General features: G+C 42.6%; 1 pseudogene; it reads right to left on the bottom strand.

The window, feature by feature from the left end:
- Positions 1 to 3,494: 3,494 nt before the first annotated feature.
- Positions 3,495 to 4,653, bottom strand: LOC102948570 (annotated as a pseudogene).
- Between the last annotated feature and the right edge of the window lie 13,444 nt (positions 4,654 to 18,097).

Raw genomic sequence — 18,097 nt, forward strand, 5'->3', positions numbered from 1 at the left:
TGACCTGAGCTGAAGTCGGACGCCCAACCGACTGAGCCACCCAGGCACCCCGATAGGAGCTTTGAATAGTATGAACTTTGAAGGCAGCAAGGAGCCATTGAAGGATTTTGATGGGAGTATTGGTAGACATCAGAATTTAGCTTTAATGTGCCCATATTTTAAAAGATTAGAGGCAGGAAAATGAGACTAATGCACTAGGTCAATTACTTGTGTGTATAGGAACATACAAGTGCATTTTTAGAGTTGTTCTTGTCAATGAGTTAAAGAAAGAGAGAAGTCAGTCACTCAGCCTGTAAGAGGATGTTAACGTCAACAGCAACAGGAAAATAAATTTTGTTTGAGGATAGTTAATGAATGTGTCTTGAGACATGTCCGATTGCAAGTATCAGAATGGGACTCCAGGTGGAATTATCCTGCAGGCATCATAGTTACAATACTCGATCTTGGGAGGACAGGTCAGGTCTGGACAGGACAGATAAGCATGATTAGCATTGGGGTGCTAAAAATAGGGAGTGGTAGAGATGATTGAGAAATGAACCTGAGGGGATGCTTACATCAGGACTCTAGAAGAGGAGTCCTTTATGTCCTCATCAAGCAAATATTGGTAGCGTGTTGCATGCCAGACACTGTGAATACAAAGTGAATAAAACAGACTTGGTTTTGTTTTGATCACACAATGTAATGGGGCAGACAGAAATAGAAACAAGTAAACAGGGGAAATGACATTTCAGTTGAGACCCAGGGTTCAAAATGGTTTTCATACAGAGAGTGGTGGCAAGAGGATTCCAGGGGAAAAGAATGGTGTGTGCAGAGACTGTGTCACTGAGGAGAACTCATTCTGTTTAAGGAACTGCAAAATCCGTGTGGCTGAGGGGTCGCTGGTGCCACAGAAGGTGGGGTGAGATGAGAGAGAAAAATCCGCATGGGGCAGATGTGGCAGGACCATATTTGCAGTGCTGTTGAGAGGTTTTGGGCAGGAGAGAGCTCTGTTTTGAATTTTAAGCAGACCACCCCTGCTGCAGTGTGGAGAATGGATTTGGGAGAGAGTTTAGGATGACTAAAAAGGAGGCCTGGTGGCCAGTTGGGAGAATTGCAGGGGGCCTGGACTAAAATGGTGACAGTGGATCTGTTGATGCCGAGGGCGGCTCCAGTGTTTCTCTCAGCAAGCTGCTCTGGCCCTCCCTGGACTTCTCTTTTGTGCTTCTTTTTTTCCCCCTTCTTATCATATCAAGTATTATGTCGACACTGTCATTGTATCCCATCTGTGTCCATTCTAGACTGAATTCCTAAGCAAGGGCAGGGACCTTGTTTTACCAGTCTCTTAAGCACCAGTCCCTACCAGCAGACAAGTGATCAGTATGTGTTTAGTAAATCAGTGTGCTTACCTTCAGAGGTGTGAGACTGTGGTCGGTTTTAGACTGAGTCTTTTTCCTGTTGTTTTTGTCCTTGGGGAAACTCTGAAAGCTGGGTTTGCTGGTGGCAGTGTTACAGGGACAGCGTATGCTGACGGGGCCCGTGTGTCATTCAGAGGTGTCGCTAGGTCTCTAACCACGGAAGGTCTATGTGATTTCTGTAGCAGGAGAAAAGCCCAGGTGGAAGACCTTCTGAAGGATGACAGGCACCTATGTCCAGTGCTGTTGAGCAGGCAGAAATGTGAAAAGCGTTCTTCCACTTCCTTGCTTTCTCTGCTCTTTTCAGTTTCAGCAGAGAGGTACCAGTGGAAATCACATTACAGGGGGTGTAGGAGTAAGTGCATAGTGCTAAGTGGGACAGTGAGTGTGGACCCTTCCTTGAAGGAAATATTGTGGGGAGGGGGAAGGGGGGTGTAGCTTGAATTGGGATAGTTGAGGGAAACGTCTTTTAGAACTGGAAGGAGCAGAGCCTGTTAATTGCAAGCAGTGGGCTGGTGTGGTGGTGGCCGTCTGTGAGACTGGGAGGTAAGGAGCATGAGAGTCTTTTGACCAGGGACGAAGAAAGAGTAATGTGGTGCATTGGAGATGGCAAATACCCATTGAAAGGGGGCCACCAGTAATCAGCTCCTGGGATTTTGCGATTTGGGTGTGCTCATTCAGTGGTGGCAGAGGATTCTAGTTTACCAGAGAAGCCAGGAATCTTGATTTTTCAAGTGAAGTGTCCTGATTTGTAAATGTTGACAGTTCAGTTTTTAAGAGTATTTTTTTCGTGGAGACGGGAGGGACAAAAGCCTTCAGGCGCAGTTTGCCTAAAAGTTACCTCGGGAGAGAGGCTAGTGAAGTTGGTGAGTGTGAAAGAAGACAGGAGTGTTGTGGAACCAGGCTTCTGAGGCTGAAGAGGATGCAGTCAAGTGTACAAGTGAGGCGAGCATGATCCTTGAAAAAGGAGGAAGGACTCAGAGGGGAGCAAAGGGAGTGTGAGGTGAAAGTGAGGTGGAGGGCACTTGAGTGTGAGGAGGTGACACTGTAGAGTCAGAGGCCAGATTCTGTGGGGTGGTCCATGAGGGTGCGCACACGGGAGGGGGTGGTGAGGGGCGTCCAAGAGAGGGCTTGTAAAGAGCGGTGAGGGCCCCTCCATCTGGCTACTTAGCATGGCTGGACCGTGGACTCAGAACTTTGTGATGTTAATATCCTGGAAGTTGGAGCAGAACACGTGGGCAGTGGGACTCGTCTAGGGTTAGGGATGGACAGGCTGAAGATGTCCAAAAGGTGAGGGATTTTTTGTATGTGTCCCAAATGGCGTAATCACAAAGGTTGTGTGACTTCTAGGTCGGTAGCTAAGCACGTGAAACTAGAAGCCTTGTAGTTAGGAGAGCTGGAGGGGACTAGGAAGCAGATGGAGAAGAGCAGGTTTGGCAGGGTGAGGGAATCTAAGCGCCAGGGGGTCAGGAGATGGTGGTTGGGTCGTGGTTTGCATCTGGATTTGGTTTTGGCCGAAGTGTCAGTTTACAGGTTGATAGGTAGGTTGGTGTTTGGCTCCGTGACCAGGATGGCGCTGGCTGCCGAGGATGACAGTGTTTGAAGTCAGCTTGCGTGTTGGAGCCCATTGGATCGAGGGAGGTTTGCTGTGGGGAGGAAGAAGGTGGATTCAGTGCTAACTAACATCAACTCGCTGGGGAAGTTGGAGGGTGCCTTGAAGATCAGTCTCCTAACAGAAGGATAAATCTTTTTTGGGGGGCAGGGGTGCTGAATGAAGTAGCAGATTTTGACTAGTCTACAGTTCAGATTTAACTATTATGATGTGCTATTATAATATTTGTAAAATACTCACATAAAAAATAATATATATTTATTTAAGGCCTTTATTAACAGGTGCTTGCTGTTTGTTGACTTTTTTGGGAAAAAAAATCAAGGTGTAAACTTTTATTACAAATTAAAATGAGGCTCTTAAAAGTCTCAACTTGACCAGATATGAAACAATTAAAAAGTTTTTAAAGGTGTATTGGAGGGGGAAAAAAGTGGTTTTTTTTGGTTTTAAGAAAAACCAGGCTTTTTTTTTTTTTTTACACACATTTGTCATCACCAAAAAGTGATTGTCTTTAGGTGAAAATAAAAACCCCATGCTGCATAGACAATGCAGATCTGTTTATCTGGTCAGTGGGGAAAAAGCAAGCACTTATGGTCTTCAGCTCCAATCTTTTGCTCATTTCTTTGTTGGATGACTAAACCAGATGCTTGTAGCAATGGGAAGCTGGCATTTACTCAGCCCCGTCCTGCTCAGCCTTGCTAGCAGACGAATTCTCCACTGGTGGATCGGCTGCCTGTGTCTCTTTGCCATCTTGTGGTTGAGGGTTTTCTGGGTGTCTGCTTTTCCGTAATTGGAAGTTGCGGCGGTACCAAAGCTGAGCTGGCTGCTGACCTTGGGTCTCATCTCCTTGCTCTTCCTTCTCTTCTTCATTGCCATCCTCTCTAGGCTGCCTTTAGCAAGGAGGACCCCTGCAGAATCTTTGTCTGTAACCTCGGTACTTAGTATGTCTCACTGGTCTACCTTGTTCTCCTGCATCCTGCTTGCAGCACCTTCCATCACTTCCCCCTGCACAGGAGGCGCCGAGGACTGTGGTCTGCATCCACGAGGTCTCCGCTGGTACTGAAGTGGGAACCTCCGCCTGTGCTAGGGCCGGCGCTGTGGGGCCTGGCCTTCAGGAGCACTCTCCCATCCCTCTTTTTTTCTCCCACTTTTACTGTTGTAATTCTGCTGGGAATTGCGCCCCTGCCACATGGAGAGTGTCTGTAATGGTTACGGCCCGCTGCATATTGACTGCCCTGTGCTGGAACTCCACTGGGGCCTGTCACGTTTGCTGCCTCGGCTCCCTTTCTCCTCCCACGACATCAGACCCCAGTCTCCCCTACTGCCTACACTGCGAAGGTATTTCCTGGGATTCTTCTTTATGGCAGTCTGGTGTACAAATACATCTTCCTCTGTGTCATTCCTGTTGATGAAACCACATCCGTTTCTTCCATTGAACCATTTGACTGTGTTGCCATGGGCTTCTTTGTCCCCAGCGGGCAAGGTGCAGCCGACAGGAGGCCTCGTTCCCTGTGCCGCTGCCCGTGGTGCCGGGGTTGGTGCGTGCAGCGCCGCGGGCTGTGGTGATGGTGACTGGGTCCTGATGGTGACCTGGCCGGCAGCTGTGGCTCCGCCCAGGGTGTGAGGGTAACTAGGCCAGCTGCGGCGGGCTGCTCAGGGCTCTCTGGTGTCTGCTCTCTGCTCCCGCTACCGCTCGAACTCTAAAATAACATATGAAAAGATTTGGACTGAACTGTTTTGCTTAGGCTGGCAGGGTGGAGTGTACCAGGGGTTAACTTGACCCACACCTACAGAGATGCTCGATTGCCGGCCCTGACCCGTTCTGTTCTGATTTGCCAGCCACTCCCAGACTTGTGAGAAGTGGCAGTGACTAACCCGGTCATTCCATCACCGGGAACCTGGAAGTACTTACTTGCAGCATCACTTCCTCAGGGGTCAGACACTTATAAAAGGTCTTCAGATTTCTCCTAAACTTTCATCGTCAGACCATCAGTTTGTTTAACAGTCAGACCTTAAATCAGTGATAACCAGCTCCTGCTTGTCCACTTGCCGACCTCCACAAACAAAAACAAAAAATGAATTTAGAGATGCTTTCTTCTCTTCATCTAATGTCCACATATTTCTTTTTAAAAATTTTAAATGTTTTTATTTATTTTGAGAGAGAGAGAAGGTGTGTGCAAATAGGGGAGGGGCAGAGAGACAGGGAGAGAGAGAATCCCAAGCTGACACGCAAGCCCCAACTCACAAACTGCGAGATCATGACCTGAGCTGAAGTCAAGAGTCGGATGCTTAACTGATGAGCCACCCAGGTAGGTGCCTTAATGTCCACATATTTCTGCATACAGATACTACTGGGAAAGTAACAGTAAGGTAAAAAAATTTTTTTGCGTTATTAAATAATTGGAATTTTTCTTATTAGAAAAACAATAACATGTTTGTGTAGTGAAATATCGTTACGGCACTGAAAGATATACAATGAAAAGGAATTTTTCCATCTTGTTTTTTCTTTTTGTAAACTTATAAATGGAACTCAGAGATAGTTCTGGGCCAGATGAGAGTTGGTTCAAAAACTTTTGTGTGAATTAGAATATTATGAGGGAATATGATAATTAAGCTAGGAAAGAAACCCACCAATTGGATGTGATTTGCTAGTAGGCAGTTCTTAAAAGTTCAGTTTGGGGTGCATTTTGAGAATTGGAAGAAAGTAGGGAATGTGTATTTTGGAAAGGGAAGATTCTGTGGAGACCAGGGAAACAGGACGGACTTTAGGGAGAACTTGGGACACTGAGCATTGGATATAGAGGTTAGGGTAGTGTAGCTTATGTCAGAGCAGAGAGAAGTGCACAGTCACTAAGCAGGAGTTTATTTGAGTCCTGAACTGGGCCAAACTTGTTTTCTCCAGAGATGCAACATGAAAGCTAAAAACAGTAGCTTGATTCAGATTGGGCAGAAAGATGGAAATAGGTAGTAAAGTCAAAGCAGACTTGGATTTAGTGACTTAGACTAGTGTAGTAAAAATAGAATTCCTGGAAAATATTGTTGAGGACTTTAAACCTAAACCTAGCCCACTGGATAACTTTTACACTGTTCTCCTACCTTTGAATATTCTCTGCCCTTAAATGCTCTTGAGCTGTAATAGAGTTCCATTTATGGACTTGACCCTTCTGTATGCCAGAGTATGCTGACCTGGGGAAAAAGGATTTCCACCAGAGAGAGAGAGAGAGTAAGAGAGGGAAGGTCTTCCCACTTTCTGTTCTGGTACAGATGGCACCAGTGAACCTGAGGTTATGCTTTTTTATCATGTAACTCTTTAGAAGAGGCCTCATAAAAATACTTGGCCTAGAATTTCACCAGGCAGAAATTCTCATTGGGAAGTAGTTGGTCTCTCTTCTTCCTATGTAACTTACCTCTCACATGGTGGGTGGACCAGATCTCTGGGGGCAGTCCTTCACACCCCTACACTGGAATAAACTTTATCCCGTTGCTTAACAACTTAGCCTTCTGGCTTCTCCCTATACTTCCAGGAAGCATCTTTCTGAGACTTGCCTTTTTCATTCTCACAGAGTCCCCATTCCACTCTTGAATCTTAGCACAGTACTTTCATGCTGTACTCCAGTGACCAATCTTAGTCCATTTCTCAGTTGAGATCTTTAGCTACAGGTGTAGAATTTAGCTCTACTAATGTAAGCAAGTAGTAGTTAATCAGAAAGGAATTGGAAACTTAAAGAACTGACAGGACTGCTAGAGAACCAAGGTTAGAAACAGGCAGAAGCTGGGGGAGTGGTAGGAGGCTGCGGGGAGGGCTGCAAACTGCATTACAGGAATGATCTGGTCGGGATGTTTCCACTGGGATGATGAACTCCACCTCCTTATTTGAACTCTGCAGGTAACTTGCTCAAGATTTCAGGCCCCTGGAGAACACATCTGATTGGCTGAGCCTATGCCGTGCTAGGTATACCAGTGGCAAGAGGAGGGATTTAGTTGCAGGAACCCTCCAGAATCCCTGTGGCCTCCATAGTGGGAAGATAGGCACGTGGATTTACAGTCTCGGCAAGACTATAAGGCAGAGGAAAGGAATTCTCCAAAAGGAAATTAGGAAGGGGAAACAGATGGGTGCTGGGCAGCTGAAAAGAAGTATCTTCTACATGCCCATTTTCAACATTAAAAAAAGTCATAATTTTCCACATCATAGTAGTTCACTTGTATGAGACAAATAATAGCAGGAATGTATTTAGTACTTTGCTAAATACAATTTACACTCTGATCCCTGCCCTTTACTTGCTGCCCCTTTAATGTTCACAACAATATTGTGATGTGGGTAATCACTTGTGTGGACTTACCTGATAGCAGGTGTGAGAGCCAGGTGCAAACCCAAGTAGTCTGGTGCGGCACTGCCTCTATGCTATTTTAAAAATTACCATGAGTTAATACTTTTAGGTGAATATGGATTTTATTTTAGAGTATCTGTATATATTTTTAATCAGTGTTTCTCTCTCTCTCTGTTTCAGTACACATGCATGTTATATAATTTACTCAGAGTCAGGCAGTTTTTCAACTTCCCAAGGCTTCTTGGGCTGTACATTAGGAGTCACTGGCTGTCCTTGTAGTTAAATATGGCTCTTTCCCCACCATGGCTTCTAGTCTTCCCTACTGTGTGGCGGTTGGTGATGGACCTTGAATAATCTAAGGCAATCGTGAAAGTCTTATTCCCTTTGCTAGGGATTGATTCAGAAATGGCATATTACCATTTTAGGCTGAAGGAAGTTTGCAGAAGCTTCTAAAAAAGACTTTTTCCTTGTCCTGTGCATGGGAAGACACTACCTCTCCATATGTGAATGTGAGGCTCTGAGCTGCTACAGCAGTCTTGTTATCAAACCCAAGGAGGAAACTAGCTCAAGAAGGTGGCAGAACTGAGGGAGTTGAAGAGGGGTGGAGCTAAAACTGCTAGGTTAAGCTGTCCCTGGATTTCATCCTACCCCTGGACTACCAGTTATGTGAGCCAGTAAGTTTCCTTACTTTTAAGCAGTTTGAGGTGTAATTTCTGTTCATTTAACAGCTAAAGTTATCCCAACTGATGTCATGATGCAGAATTACAATGAGAAGAGATAACAAGATCTTTCTGCTGGATGTTCAAAGTAAAATTATTAAGATACTATTAAATAGGCTAGTACCCTAACCTGGCAAGGTAGAGACTAACGTGAATCAGAGTTGAAAGGACCTGGACTTTAGTTTCTACTTTGCCATTAACTGTGTCACCAGATTTAAATTTCATTATCAGTAATGAAAAGGAGGTTGCCCTGGATACATTGTAATGCACTTTCCATCTCAAATATTCTCTAATTTTGGAACCCGTGAAAAAATATCTGGTTAAACTTAATTATGAATTAAGAAGATGTTTTTGGAAAGGCAGTGAGCCGTCTTAGATTTTTACTATGATCTGGTAGTGCCAAGACACTCAATTTCTACAACTTGTCTATAAGTAGCACTGGTGAAGTCTTTTAACAGTGTTATTAAAACCTTTTTCATTCTGAGGGCTTAAAACCAGAATGCTTTTTTTTCTTTTGGTTTAAGATTCTTCAGATTGTTCATATTCTCTCTCTCTTTAACTTTTTTTTTTTTTATTGTGGAATATATGTAGAAGTAGAATAGTATAATGAACTTATGATATTTTCATCTTCTCACCTCAGGAATTATCAACATTTTGATAGTCTTAAACCCAGTAGCTTATAAGTGCTCACATTTGACTCTTCTAGACAGAGACTTTTTTCCACCTAAACTTTGGAGCTAAATTAGGCCTTCCTTGCTTTTAAGGTTTTAGTTGCCTGCCTGGGTTTATTTACTATTGTTCTTTTTGGCATCGAAAGAAGTTACAACACCGTGAAAACTTTATTTTAGCACTTATGAGCAAACAATTGTGAATATTTAGGCATTCATGTTTGTGCATGTCAAGGTAGGATGAGTCATACTGTACTAACAAAACCCCCAAATCTCAGTGTCTGAACACAACTTGTTGGTTTTGTTACTGGTTGTCTGGGGACTCTGTTGTGCCTCATCCTCCTCAGGAACCCATACTGAGGGAGCAGTTACTGTTTTTGTATGTTGGGAGCATTGTCACAGAAAGATAGAAAACAGAGTAAATGGTGCACTGTCTCTTTAAGCTTCTTTGTGGAATTAAGGCATGTCATTTCTGTTCACAAGTCATGGATCAAAGAAAGTCAAGGGGACAGAAAAGTGCAAATCTGCCATTGTCTGTGGCAGACAGAGAATTTCTCAGAGAATCAGAGAAATTTGGTGGATAGCACTAATGACTATCATAGCGTTGTGATAAATAAAAACTCTCATCTGCCTTTGAACTTTATCTGTTAACAGCTCAGGCTTCAAGACTTAGTTACCCTTTAAGACCAAGTGTTGGCAATGATATTAAAACTAACCTTATTGTATTCTTAACTGTTGCTCATTTTAAAGCTACTTTTAACCAGTTCTAAAACATCCTCAAAAGAGGAAATGGCAGTTTCTAGGTTGGATCCCTGGTTCATTCTGGAAGATAAGACTTTTCAGTTCTCTCAGGTGATCTAGTGTCGCAGGGAAGGAGCAGAATAATTGTAGCTTCTTTACTTTGTGTTAACAGAAGACCTTGCTCAGCCCTGGCCCTCCTCCTTTTTAAAGTAGCATTTTGGATTTGAATTCTGACATGGGTAAAATCCCAGGTCAGACCATTGGAATGTTTCAAGTGGGGTTCAGGATTCTAGATCAGTTCTCTTTGTTTGTGTCCTTTACTTTTGGAGGCTGGGATTGAAACAAATAGATTCTGACCATCCCGTATGAGTTATATCAGTCATAGCACCAGCCACATTTATATCATCTTCTGGAGGAAACTACCTAACCCTTACAACTATTGTTCATAGGTCCTCTTGGTTGATCATATTTTATACCCCTTAGAAATGTGTACCGGACCCAAGGCAGTCAGCTCACTAGTGGCTGCTGTGACATGATCTGGCTTGAAAAGATTAAGTGAGGCCCCCTAGCTCTTCTCTTTTTCCAAGAAGTTAACTTAAAGATTGAGACCGAGGCTCTGAGTCTAACACCATGCCTTGAGAGAGTAAAAGCCATGATCATCCATAGACCATCTGAGGAAGTCTGAGAGAATGGTGGTGGGGATAAAAGAGAGCAGACAGAGCTTGGGGATGAGAAGAATAGGAAGCCAGCTCCTGGAGTCCTGTGTCATCGTACAGTCCTTGAGGAACACTCTGCTAATTCCAACTGCTGGGGTCCTTGTGTTCTTCAGAGCTTTTGCATTTTTGCTTCCCTCTGTGAGTCCTGGCCCTATGTTCATTTCTGCCCTGCTTCACTTGGGATTTCTGGGTTTCTTGCATGCATTCTGTAGGATAGGATTCGTACTTGTTACAGAGATCCAGGTAAGAGTAGCTGAGAGATACTTATTTTTCAATGTCTAAATCTAGATGTAGACAGCTGGTGGCTGGTATCCATGATTTTCTGGATTCTTGGTTTTAGCTTTCTTTTTTTTTTTTAATTTTTTTTTTTTAACATCTTTCATTTTTGAGAGTGAGAGAGACAGAGCATGAGTGGGGGAGGGGCAGAGAGAGAGGGAGACACGGAATCTGAAGCAGGCTTTAGGCTCTGAGTTGTCAACACAGAGCCCAGTGTGGGACTTGAACCTATGGACCGCGAGATGATGACCTGAGCTGAAGTGAGACGCTTAACCAGCTGAGCCACCCAGGCGCCCCATTGGTTTTAGCTTTCTTATCTGCCATCCTGGGGTGTATCTTCATCCTTATGGACTAAAATGGAGCTTGAGCCATCACACTTGTATTCCAATATGAAGGAGGAAGACCAGAAGAAAGAGTATTCTCCAGTCCTTTTAGATAACTCTAAAAGTTGCACACAAGACTTCGCTCCTATTTTATCAACTAGAACTTCACTGCAAAGGATGCTGGGAAGTATATCTTTATTCCAGCAGACCACATGTCTAATAAAAATTGGGAGTCTGTAAGTCTAGAAAAAGGGGGCATGAATATTGAGTGACACTTCGTAGCCTGCTTTACGTATCTTGAAAACAAACTCTGTTGCTTGAGGCGGTCTCTGTGCTTTGGTATAAAGAGAGCCTAAATTTCCTCTCAGCATTTCCTTCTTTGATTTTATGCCCATTTGTATTTGAGTTTCTGCTCCAGTAATTGTTTCAGCCAAACTAAACAAAGATTTTCTTGTTTGTTCATTTATTAAACATTTTATTCATGTACTTCAAGTATGGTTCTAGGTATTGAAAAGATACAAAAATGAAATAGTGTATAATTTCTTCCCTCAAGGAGCTCACGGTTTGGCAGAGGGAGGATGTGTAAATAAGTGATAACAGTATAGTGTGATAAATGCAGTAATGAATGTTGTAGTAATGAATGTACAGTGTACCTACTAGGATGACAGAGAAGAATGTTGGCTGTGTCTTCTACCTCTTTTCTTTCTTCAAGTCATAGGAAATGAAGACCCACGCCTGGCAGGGGCAGTGTCAGTCCAAATTCAGAGATTCTTTCTTATAAGAACTTCCCAATTCTACCCTATCAGTGGATAGAATAAAAGCTTTTTAAAAATAAATCTCCAGACTAATCACAGTAAAGAGCAATATACATGTAACTGTATGTACAATGCTTTATGTCCTAGAAAATTCTTCTCATTACAAACCCCAGTTTCCAGATAATCCAGTTACCTAGTTTGATCAAAACCAAGTTTGGGGTGCCAGGGTGGTTCTGTCGGTTAAGCGTCCAACTTTGGCTCAGGTCATGATCTCACGGTTTTTGGGTTCAGGCCCTGCGTCAGGCTCTGTGCTCCCCGCTCAGAGCCTGGAGCCTGCTTCAGAATCTGTGTCTCCCTCTCTCTCTGCCCCTACCATGCTCATACTCAGTCTCTGTCTCGCAATAATAAATAAATGTTAAAAACAACAGCAACAACAACAAAAATACCAAGTTCTCCTTTGAAAATTTCTTTACGTGACCATCTTTTCATGGACTGACTTAACCAGTGGTGTTTTGTTTTACTCTAAATTATTTTTTAATGTTTATTTTTGACAGGGGGGAGGGAGGGAGACGGAGACAATCTGAAGCAGGCTCCAGGCTTCGAGCTGTCAGCACAGAGCCCTACACAGGACAGGGCTCAAACCCACCAGCTGTGAGATCATGACCTGAGCTGAAGTCTGACACTTAACCAATGAGCCACCCAGGCATCCCTGTTTTACTTTAAATCTCATCCTCATTTACTCTTCTTATTGTGTGTCTTTAACAAATTGATCTTTGGGGCGCCTGGGTGGCTCAGTTGGTTAAGCATCTGACTTCGGCTCACTCAGGTCATGATCTCACAGTTGGTGAGTTTGAGCCCTGTGTTGGGCTCTGTGCTTGACAGCTCAGAGCCTGGAGTCTGCTTCGTATTCTGTGTCTCCCTCTCTGTCTCTGCTTCAACCCCCCCAGCACTCTGTCTCTCTCAAAAATAAATAAACAACAACAACAACAAAAAAAAACTAAAAAGTTGATCTTTGGTATAGTAGTGCTTTAGGGGATATCTACATAATAAGCGTAGAGTGAAATGAATTTTTATACAAAAAAATTCATGTCAGTTAAAATGCTGTCAGTTTATGCAGAATATATGGAATAAAATGAGATTAATAAAGCATTGCTCCTACAGCCCATCTCCTGGTATGTGGAAATAGCTTTGTTTTTCAGACCTCTTCTTTGAAATGGTGTTTTTATTTTACCTGGAGCCCATTACTACCATTGGGCCTCTTCTCTGTTTGCTCTGTCAGATTTTGTGTTCATTGTATGAGTTGAAAGCATTTTATTTTCCATAGTAGATTATTGGATTAATTATAGCTCTTTTTTTTTTTTTTTTAAAGAGAGCGTGTGTGCTTGTGCTTGCTGGGGAGGGGCAGAGGGAGAGAGAATCTTAAGCAGGTTCAATGCTCAGTGTGGAGCCCAGTGAGGGAGGGGCTCAGTCCCACGTTCCTGGGATCAAGACCTGAGCTGAAATCTGGGGCACCTGGGTGGCTCAATCGGTTAAGTCTCCAACTTCAGCTCAGGTCATGATCTCACGGTTTGTGAGTTTGAGCCCCACATCGGGCTCTGGGCTGACAACTTGGAGCCTGGAGCCTGCTTCAGATTCTTTGTCTCCCTCTCTCTCTTTCTACCCCTCTCCCATTCATTCTCTCTGTCAAAAATAAATTAAAAAAAAAAAAAAAAAAAAGACCTGAGCTGAAACCAAGAGTCAGATGCTCAATCACCTGAGCCCCCCTTGCCGCCCCTATAGCCACCTACATTTTAATTTTAATTCTTTACTGTCTTGATATCATAATACTATTGGGACTGTCCCCCCTAAAAGTTTTCCTGTAGGAGAATTATAGTTGACCCTTGAACAATGGATTTGAACTGTGGGGGTCCACTTATGTGTGAATTTTCTTCAAAAAACACAGTACTGTAAATGTGTTTTCCTTAAGATTTTAACATTTTCTTTTTTCTAGCTTACATTGTTATAAGAATACAATATATAATACATGTACAAAATATGTGTTAATAGACTGTTTCTGTTATTGGTCCATAGTTAAGTGTTTGCGGAATCAAGTTATATGCTGATTTTTGACTGCAGGGGATGGTACCTCTAATTCCCATGCTGTTCAGGAGTCAACTGTATTTTCAAAAGTGGAGGGTAGGATATACAGATTATCAGAAGCATTTTGGAGAAAGCAGTGACTAGGAGACAAAGAGAATTATTTTTTTATACTGATTATGACGAGCTCTGTGCTTAGTATTAATTCCTTTAGATTCTTGGCTTTGAATGACATATGTTATAATAATGATATCCCAAATAATATTTAGTATTTTTTATGTTTAAAAGTGAAATTAGTTCCTAGGATTTGAATTGTCTTCCATGTACAATTGTTGTTTTTCAAAGACATAGAATATAGTTCTAAAAGTCATTATTCTGAAACAAATGGAATATTGGTCACCTCAGTTCTGTTTTTTGGAGGTGTACTTTTACAGAATAATAGAGTATTAGAATTTCAGGGAATAGAGCAACTATATAATGTAAGTCCAGTGCAAAATGAAAATGTGGGGCCCTTACTAAAAAACTGTTCAGTACTTCAAGACAGTGATGGCAGAGCATTAAACCCAGTGCCAGGGCCCTTTTGGTGCCTGTGTGATGGCATAGGGCATGGGTCCATGAAACGCACTGCAAGGAACTCTGGGAATTCATTTAGTGCTGAGGCACCTGGATGGCTCAGTTGGTTAAGCGTCTGACTCTTGGTTTCAGCTCAGGTCATGATCTCATGGTTTGTGAGTTTGAGCCCCACATCGGGTTCTGCACTGACAGTGTGTAGCCTGCTTGGGATTCTCTGTGCCTCTCCCACTCTGTCTCTTTCTTTCTCTCTCTCAAAACAAAACAAAAACCACTTTAAAATTATTATTATTCTCAGTGGTCATAAAAATACTGACAAGAATTGAAATAAATCCCAAAGAATTTTATCTGGAACTGTTTACTAATTCTCCATCCGACAAGGATTTTTGTTTTTAAAATCTATTTTGCCCTGGTGCAGAATTTGTTGGCTTAGATTTAAATTTCTTTGTTTTCTTATAAATTCTTTGAGAGCTCTAATGGGCCTTGAAAGGACCCACAGGAAGGGGAGTGAAAAGAAGCAAAGGGGCTTATAATCTACAATGTAGATTAACAAACTCTTTATAACTGAGAGTGGTGCTCGTGTCAGTGTGGCCGAAGTCCTGTTGCTCATAGGACACACGGAAGAATAGGCAGCATGTGTTTGTTGTGGAAAATCTGCTGTGTACATCCTTTGTCACTATAGTTTTAGCCATTAATCACAGTTTCTGTTTTGCTTTTGCAGGATCACGTTAATTGTGGCTGCTGATAGAAATAAATGGAAGCAACCAGCTATTTACGCATGATTCATGGTTAAATCACTTTAAAATGTGAATATTGACCCTGTGATAGCTACTTTTGGGGTGTATTTTTGTATATTATTAGCTGACAAGATTTTGTGTGATGTATTTTGGTTTTGTGTGTGGTTTTTGTTTTTGTTTTTGCTAAATCCCATTTATTTAGATACTTAAATAGGTATTTATTAAGGCTTATATTCTCCCCAGGAAGAGTTATCTGGTGTTGTCCTTGACTCCATAAACAGTTCAGAGAAAGTGACACATTCTAATGTTCTAAATACAAGTCTAAATAATACAGCTTAAACTTTAACTCACAGGGTCTTTTGGAGTAAATCATTTTCATTGTATGTTTTAACTCACAGACAATAAAATGAAAATAAGACCTGGTCTTCTAGCATTGTAGGCTCAGATGAATACAGTAGACAGCCAACTGAAGAGAACTTTTAGAAGAGTTTATGAGGAAACAAGCTTGTTCATAGCATGTGAGAATTAAGAACATGGTAAGGTTAAGGGATTGGTAATGTAAATAGCTATCATGTGGTAGTTCTGCCTCCACATAACAAATCAGTTCAGCTGATGAGCAACAAACAGTAAGAATAGACACGCTTGTAAGTGAAATAATTTTACTGTTTTGCTTTCTGTGTGAAGTTGCCCCCTAGAACACTAAATCCACTTTACTTAACCTTCAGTTTTCAACTGACTTTTACAACAGTCCAGTATCTATCTAATGAGGATTTGCTTCTCTGCAAGCTGAGACCTATGATGTGGATACTGGCCACCTCCTACACCATTAGGGTAAACCAAACAGGACGTATTCCTGTTGGAGAATGTTGCCCTTTGCAAAAAGGCTTTCGAATTTATTAAGTGCTTTAGAGATGACATTCAGTAATGTTAATGTGACAAACATTTATGGAATATGTGTGATGTAAAAGGCACAGTGGTGGACTGAGTGGGTGATAGAAAGATAAGCCATAATTCCCACTTTTAAGAGATTAGACATAAAAATAGCTGTAGTTAGAATAACAACTGTGATTCAGTGACTTAGTCATGGTTTGATAGTTATTAAGCACCTACCACTATGAATCAGGCACTGTGCTCGATGCTGCATTCAGAAGTGCCTTCAAGGACTCACCATCAAATGGGTGGACTTGGCATGCAAAAATACAACTGATGACATCAGTACAGGTGGTACAGAGGGGGAAGTCTGCGGAGGTGAGAACCCATTCTTTTGAGTCCCAGCAGTGCGTCAGCAGGCACAGCTGTAGGTCCAGGGAATATGAGAGCTCTGCCTTCATGGACCTTTGGCCCGAATCTTGTGTGAGTTTGACAAGTGAGGACAAGCAGAGGCCATATGAAACAGTGGGAACAGCACGTGTGGAGACATGGAAGCGAGAGGCAGCAGGGCTTATTTGGGGAACTAGGAGTTGTTGGATGTGACTGAAGGGCAGGGCACCTGAAGAAGGTGCAGAGCAGAACTGAAGTGTGGTCGGGGTATGGTGGGCAGAATCCCAAAGGCTCTGCTTGAGATGCTGTTCTGGCTGGCTGCTGGCCCTTCTTTCCAGTCTCCTCCTCCTCCATGACGCTGTCTCAGAGAAGCCTCTCCTGATCACCCATTGTAAAGGACCTGCCTAGTCACCTACCAACACGCTCCTTCCTCTTTATTTATAGAGCATTCCTTATTAGCTGACACTTTTTGTTTATTTTTGCTTATTGTCTATATTCCAAAACATCATTACATTCAATGAGAGCAGGAACCTGGTCTGTCCTGTTGATTGCTGTGTCCTCAGCACCTAGAACCTAGCATAAAGCTGGTATTTAACAAATGTTTGTGGAGCAAATGTAGGTATGGATTTTTTTTACTATGAATTTTGTTGTATTGAAGACCTCAAAACAAAATTTTGTTTTGTGGGTTATGTCTATTAATATTTATGATATTAAAGATAAAAACCTAGACACTTCAAAAAACATTAATTCATTTAAAATAATAAGCACATTACCTGTTAACATAAATACATTTTTATGAAAATAACTGCTTTCAAAACAAAATTAGTGAGGAATGTGTCCTTGTTTTATATTTGTGTAAATCTCATTGATGTCTGGCTTCTCATAGCTAGATTCTTGCATCTTCTTTTGCGTTCCTTCTGTTGTGATATCATATGTCATGTATCCTCTGGAACTCAACTACTCATGACAGAACAAGAGGAAGCAGACAAATAATAACTTGGTTTACAAATAGTTTCGACCTTGCAGACTCCTTAAAAGGATGTCGAGGACCCTGGCGTTGGTTCCTGCTGCGACAGGTGGATGGTTTTGAATCTTTTTAGTGGCAGGAGTACATTTTCAGATATCTTCTACCAAGCTCCAGTGTATAAAACACATAAAGGTACATATGTATTGGAGGTTAGGGAGGAGGAGGTCCCTGGGGCCCTGCTTTTCCTTTCTCATTTCCTTGGCCTTGCTGCTGAATTGACCGTGGGTTTGATGCCTCCAGCGTGAGAATACTGTGTGTGAGAGAGTGAGGCAGGTGAGCATGCTGTGCAGATTTTGCACTCTACCATAGCGTAGCTTTCAGTGACTTCTTTCATGGCTCTTTATATCATAGCAGGCATCGGAATACTTGTATTAATATGTTATCGAGGCCATTTTCCTTTAAGTGTGTTATCATTGGTTTGTTTTCATAAAAAGATTTAATTGGGGTGCCTGGATGACTCGGTCAGTTTAGCATCCAACTCTTGATTTCAGCTCAGGACATGATCTCATGGTTCATGAGGTCTAGTCCTGCTGCTAGCCAGCGCTGAGCCTGCTGGAGATTCCCTATTGCCTTCCCTCTCAGCCCCTCCCCCGCTTGTGCTGTCTCAAAAACAAACAAGAACAAACACAGTTAAAAAAGATAAATGAAGGGGCACCTGGGTGGCGCAGTCGGTTAAGCGTCCGACTTCGGCCAGGTCACGATCTCGCGGTCCGTGAGTTCGAGCCCCGCGTCAGGCTCTGGGCTGATGGCTCGGAGCCTGGAGCCTGTTTCCGATTCTGTGTCTCCCTCTCTCTCTGCCCCTCCCCCGTTCATGCTCTGTCTCTCTCTGTCCCAAAAATAAATAAAAAACGTTGAAAAAAGATAAATGAAAAGATGTAATTGCAAGGCGCCTGGGTGGCTC

This window comes from Panthera tigris, chromosome D3 (assembly GCF_018350195.1).
Source record: "Panthera tigris isolate Pti1 chromosome D3, P.tigris_Pti1_mat1.1, whole genome shotgun sequence".
Classification (NCBI taxonomy): domain Eukaryota; kingdom Metazoa; phylum Chordata; class Mammalia; order Carnivora; family Felidae; genus Panthera; species Panthera tigris.